Raw genomic sequence first — 6,822 nt, forward strand, 5'->3', positions numbered from 1 at the left:
TCCATCAAGTGTGTATGATTTGTTTGTTTGTTGTTTAACGCCGCACTCAGCAATATGACAACGGTCTGTAATTGATCGAGTATGGACCAGATAATCCAGTGATTGACATCATGAGCGTGAGCAAGTACAGAGATTCATGCACGGAAGTGGGTTCAAGGTCGAATGCAATTATTGGTAAAGGGAGACAACAACTTAAATAATGCCATGGTCACACGAACTCAGTTACAGTTTTGACGTCCACCAGAAATAATTGTTGCTTGGCATCGCCTTCCCATGGACTGAATCAGATTCTTGATGACAGGTGTTATGATAATCCTTCCGCAAGCCCCAAAAAGAAAGCTGGCAACGTTTGAGGTTCGGAATGATAGATATCGTGACCAGGATGGACAGGGAAGGACCTGGATGTTGTTTTCAGCTGGGAAAGCCATGGTCAGTCTAGTCGTATGTGGTCTGGCATTGTGTTGTTGGTGGATGACATTTTGATTGTTCATGAACGGAATTACATGAGGTCTAATGATTTCATCAGGGTAACGTTGTGCTGTGAGAATAACGTGAACAAGATCCGTTCCTCCACTGTGTGAGATGGTTGCTATGCCATAACACTCCCACCTCCAAATCTGGCCACTTCTTGCACACAGTAGAGGACATACCGCTCATTAGACACGCGACCTTCCGTCAGGAGTCTAAAAGCGACAATTTTCATTCACTACTGAGGCCATTGACGATGGTTGACGCCGAACTGTCGACGGAGGTGTCGATGTTGTCGATGTCAATGGTCTCCAGGGACGAATGCCAGCCACACGTTATCAGTTCCTTGTGGTTTGATCGGAGATGCTACAGAGCCCAGGTACTACAGATGCGGTGGTTGTGATGCGGTTGTAAACCTGTTGTGGAAGGGATGAACCTGAGCGGGCGTGATGATACGTGGTGTATGTACAAGAACGAGGCTGATCACGTATTGTTCCTTGTTGTTAAACACTGTTTCAAAGTCCCCCTCTGGTGCTCATGTACACGTTTAGACTCCTTGTCTTGTCTTGTCTTCAAATGTCCAATCGCATTATTGCACAGAGAAGACCGCCTCCGTGGTCTAGTGGTAGGGCGTCTGCCCGGAGAACGAAAGGTACGGGGTTCGATCCCCGGCCGCGTCATAGACTTTAAAAGATGGTACTTGTTGTTACCCTGGCTGGTCGGCTCGGAGTCAATATACTATGTCTGAGAGTGGGGTATTCATGTTAAACTGCGGCATGCTATCTCAGTGGGCTAGCACTATAAATCGGCATCAGTCCGGACTTCGTTATATATGTGCAATAATCTTGGACGGGACGTAAAACCCAATTTCACCTCACCTCACCTATTACGCTGGGCCTCAATAAGTCCAGGCATAACTTCAAACTCGTTAGTGCTTATTGTTGCAAGAACAGTACAATTTCGCGGTTTTATTGCTAAAGGCGTGCATGCGCATGCTGCACGTGCAATCAATGCACATGCAAATTCTGCGTCAGGTGACATTACTCATTTTTATTGCATCAACTTGATTTTTGTTGTGTTTTTGAGCTGCAATCAAATCAACAAAGGATCCCAAATCGTAATCAGCAAAAAAGAAATACAATTGCTTATCAATATATGCATGTAGCCCGTGAAGATTCCGGGGTACAATATTATAGGTCTTTAGCAACCCATGCTTGCCGTAACAGGTGACTATGCTTGTCGTAAGAGGCAACTAACGGGATCGGGTGGTCAGACTCGCTGACTTAGTTGGGATCGATGCTCATGATATTATTCACTGGATTGTCTGGCCCAGACTTCATTATTTACAGACCGCCGTCATATAGCTGGAATATTGCTGAGTGCGGCGTTAAACACCAAACAAACAAACAAACAAACAAACAATATATGCATACTGTCTATCCCCCTCCATGATATAAATCTGCATTGCGTTTCTTTTTTTAGTTGTATATATTGATATATCAAGTGGTAGTGTTTATTTTCTGCATAGTCACGAATTCTACTTAAAAGGAGGGCGGTCACCATGCAGTCAATAACATATCAGTGTAGGGTTCATGAACCGAACGTCAAGGGAACTGTATCTTGTTTACTCAAGGTATCGTAAATCGTCCGTCTTGCTAGTTACCTTCTAATCAATAGGGTGTACTGCTCATGTGACCCAAATGGGATTTGGGCGTATTTTAGGTAACATGTCAATTAGATCTTCCTGCTTTTCTCGGTGACTCGACAACTATCTTTATAGACAAATGTGTACTGTAAGATCGATTCATATATACCTGCTAAAAAAAGCGTAGAAGTCATGACTTGATTTTTGGAACACGACTGAAATAAATGAGACAAAGTCTTTTCCATAATCATAAGACATCTCTGCTAAACGTAGAGTCGATTGTACGATCATGAGTATGTCTTTATAAAAGACCATCAAATAGTAATGATACCAGGTGTTCGCGAAAAGGCCACCGTATCCTGCATCATTAGTGGCTCTCGACACAAACACATGCAAAGGAAAGGCAAATTTTCTGCTTAAAAAAGAAGGGAACATATATCTTACAAAACAAAATAGGGCAATGTATCGGGCATGATTGAAACACCTTATACATGTGCTAAGCGAAGCACAGTGTTGTCAGCTTGACCTCGTTGTCGTCCTGTTTAAACACGCTGTATGTATCGCAAGGAACACTCTTATAATAGGATTCAACGAAACGCCAGTTAGAGCTGATTCCACGAACGGAGAGTAAAAGTAGCAGCTGATTCATCTTATTCCAAGAAAGGTGAGTAAAGATCGCTGATTCAACGAAACTCGATTGATCCGTTTTACTTTCGTTTTGCGCGAAACCGTGCGACCGTAATTCGCCTTTACCGGTTTATACATTAAAAGAGCACATTGTTGTGTTAGACAAACAATGGGATCGTGAATACAGAAATATTACTCACGTGAAAGCGCCGCTGTTTACAGTAATTCAGCATATCACGGTGTCAGCTGCATGTTGTGGGTTTGTTTTGTGTTTGTTTAACGCCGCACTCGGCAATATTACAGCTAAATGACGGCGATCTCTAATAATCGAGTATGGATCCGACAAACCAGTGATTGACATCATGAGCATCGATCCACGCAATTGGGATACGATGACATGTATCAACCAAGTCAACGAGCCTGACCGCCCGATCCCGTAAGTCGCTTCTTACGACAAGCAATGTCGTCTTTTTCGGTAAGCATGGGTTGCTGAAGACCTTATCTACCCCGGATCTCCACGGGTCGAATAACCATGTAAAAACAAAGATATTTCAGCCTGTTTCCAACACTGTTTTTTAGATTGAAGAATAGTGCAACAGTGCAATATGAGTTCTGCCAAGACATCAATTTGATCAAGTGGTCAAAAGATCATTTATCATCCAAAACTGGCTCCCACAGGAGATATCGCTTGTGTGAGATCAAGCGATTTCTACATTGTAGATATCGCTGCAATGAAATTGCATCACAATGCTTTGCAGACCATTGTGACGTCATTGTTACCATGACGTCATAATCAAATGACATCACTTATGGCTATGCTACTGAAGCTGTTTGAAGTACGTTTTACACTTAAGACACTGCTTTTTACTGTCGAAAAACTGAAAAATCTCACCCAACTCGTGTCGATACATTTGAAAAGGCACTCGGGTGACATTCTCTATGTACACAATGTTCTCGTCGTCAAAGATTCCGCGTAGGCTAGAGTAGGTTACATGCAGCATTCAGCTATAGTATTTGTAGCTCCATTCTACTATGACTAAATAAAACGCGAACTCTTTGGTGTTAGCAAATATATTGAGTGAAGCGGCATGTGTTGAGTCCAGTGTTTTGAGTTTTGAGTTTTGTCGATCTGAATTACGAAATCACCGACAACAGCCTCTAAACAAAATATGTCGCTGTATATGCTCAATCAGTTTCTGACGGTAATACGTCACTCGAACATATGACAGGCATTGGAAGTATATAAGCACAGCAACTTGGTCAGCTAACTTGAGGTGGGCGCGCCTAAAGAAAACTAGCCGTCAAAGAAGCTGTTTCAATCAGAGGGGGTTTATTGTGATTGATAGCCTCTGATTGACCAATCAGAAACGAGTAATTTCCAAATAAATGGTAGAATATTTATTTAATAGTTTCATTTGCACCTAGGGACCGACTATTTGATGGGCCTTGGGATTTTATATCGAAAAAAATATATTGCCCCCGAAAATTCTTTAAAAAATAATTATGCTTCAGAATGTTGAAATAAAAATGGCCTGCCACAAAAAGTACATTGTTGCAAGGTATTGTTCTTTTTATAATATAAGGGTCATAGTTGTAAATAAACAAATATATGGTTTTGTAACTGTAGTTGAAAGAATTATCTAATCTCGATTTAAAATACCCTTCCCACCCACCCCTCGACCCCAACCCCCACCCCCAGAATATCAAATGGTCGCTCCCTTCGGCTTGACATAGCAAGGATGGAAACCAGACTTTGGTCAGGCGAGTGGACGATCTTGCCTCGGGAAGATAGCTTTGATATGTCATTTGTGGTTTCGGAAAGCAGAAGCTGACTACATCAAAAGGGAAAGTTGTATGGCTGTAACTTACCTAATAAGTTAGTTACTGGTACTTCCGGTTGAGATTATGTCATTTCCCGTATAAAAAAAGACACCCCACACACCCCCCACCCCCCCAAATAGAAAAAGAAAGTATAAAGGTTATTGCTATATTTTACACGAGATCCTCGAGCGTTGTAAAGGCAGTGAACGTCGTTTTTAACGTATTTTATTGACGCTTCAGAAGCTTCCGACGGAGGATCGGGAACAAGAAATTAGTAGCCCTTTCAATTATATAATTTACTTCTTTGAGTATCTTCAAATGGGATATCTGCAAGAGAATTCTAGTCAGACGAAAATGAATCAAATATATAATTATACATGTGTAAAACCATGTGACCAGTAAAGTAAGAAAATATGCGATTGGCATTGGATGAATTAGTCAAGTTGAGTAAATGTTTTTTTTCATTATTGGCCTTTTAACCAACGAGTCTGGAACTTTCGTATTTACTGGATCTTCACCGTGTACAAACATAGCAAAACACTTAAACAAAATCGAACCTCTGGCGCTTGAGTGACAATTGATGACAAACTGTCTATACGAGCCGCAAAATTTGCTTTCGACCCTGGAACAGATCGCATAAACATACAACACATATACGGGTTATTTCTAGTTTCATAAATGCATATACCTACCGCGGAAGGGCTTGGTAGGGCTTAGTTGTAGCGCTTTGTGAGGCTTCTTTCAATTTGTTTACTGCAGGGTTGAGTGAGTGATTTTGGTTTAACGCTGCTTTAAACAGTATGCCAGGTTAATCACGCAAGTCAGCTGTAGCAGGAAAGTCTAAAGTGATGCAGGTCTCAGACGTTAACCACTCTTGTGAAACCTTCGAGTTCACGTATGGTGCTGACAAACCAAGAAACATAATCGGGGCGAACCAGGATTCGAACCCACAATCATAGGTATATGGCGTGCCCAAGGGAACCGTGGCACCTTAGACGACTGGGCCATCCGAGCCCCTGTCTACCGCATAAGCCCACGTAATGCTGTCAGATTAGATACACACAATGGAGGAACAAACTACATCGCGTGTAATATTCGTCCCCACCTTGAAGCTTCGTCGCCACACATGCTTTTGTATTTCCTAGAGCTATGGCGGTGTTGACAGCATTCGCAAAGCAGTCATCAAATATCTGAATGAATATCACTACCGGTATGGAATAACGATAGTCACTTTCTGACACATATGTAAACGTTCCTACAGCTGGAATTATATCAATATTATATCATTACAAAGTGTGCTGCAATTTATCTCAAAACGCAAAACTGTATTTTGTTACAAAGTCTGGCCTTCGTTTAATTTATTGTTTAATTGATTCATTTTGTCCATTCAATATATATGATAAAGTCAAGGTGTATTGTTGAATTGTAGTCGTAATATGGCTGAAATAATGCCGATGCGACGATAAATTTTAACTCACCCACTGATATATTGTATTAACACTAGAGATGTATATACAAAATGCAACAAAAATAAAAGCTATTATTTTGAAAAATATAAATAGGGGTTGTGGGTATATATCATGTGCTCTAATATTCACTGAGGTAAGACCCGTGAAGATCCGGGGTAGAATAGGTCTTCAGGAACACATGCTTGCCGTAAAAGGCGACCATGCCTGTCGTAAAAGGCGACTTACCGGATCGGGTGGTCAGGTTCGCTGACTTGGTTGATGCACGTCATCAATCCCACTTGCGTGGATCGATGCTCATGATTTTAATCACTGGATTGTCTGGTATAGCTGTAAATTGCTGGGTGCGGCGGAAAACTACAAACAAACGCTGAGCTAAGTATTAGCACATATCTCGTGTGTTTTGTATATGGTAAGGCAGTGCACGGCTTTGTTAATTCTGACGTTGTTGAGTAGTGGCAACCTTATGGTTTCTCAGCCATGTACATTCAATTTCCAATAGTGCTGTTAGTCATTTGTTCCACGTCAGTGTTCATTTTGAAATGTCATTACGAAGACCACTTCAGACTGAAGAGGTCACCATAGCAGACGAGCAGTATGTTCATTGGGAGCTTGGTCATCTCAGAATCTGGATCACGGCTCGTTTGAGCGATACTTGTAGCGACAGAATGATTCTGTTGACAAAGTTTGATTCAGTACAGAGACTGTCACGCCAGATATTGAGGTCTTGGTATTTGTCAACAAAGTCATTATTTGTGATAAACGGAAATGATCGGGCATCGTATTGCTAGTTCA

This window comes from Haliotis cracherodii, unplaced genomic scaffold, assembly GCF_022045235.1.
Source record: "Haliotis cracherodii isolate W230 unplaced genomic scaffold, xgHalCrac1.p SCAF_8, whole genome shotgun sequence".
Lineage (NCBI taxonomy): Eukaryota > Metazoa > Mollusca > Gastropoda > Lepetellida > Haliotidae > Haliotis > Haliotis cracherodii.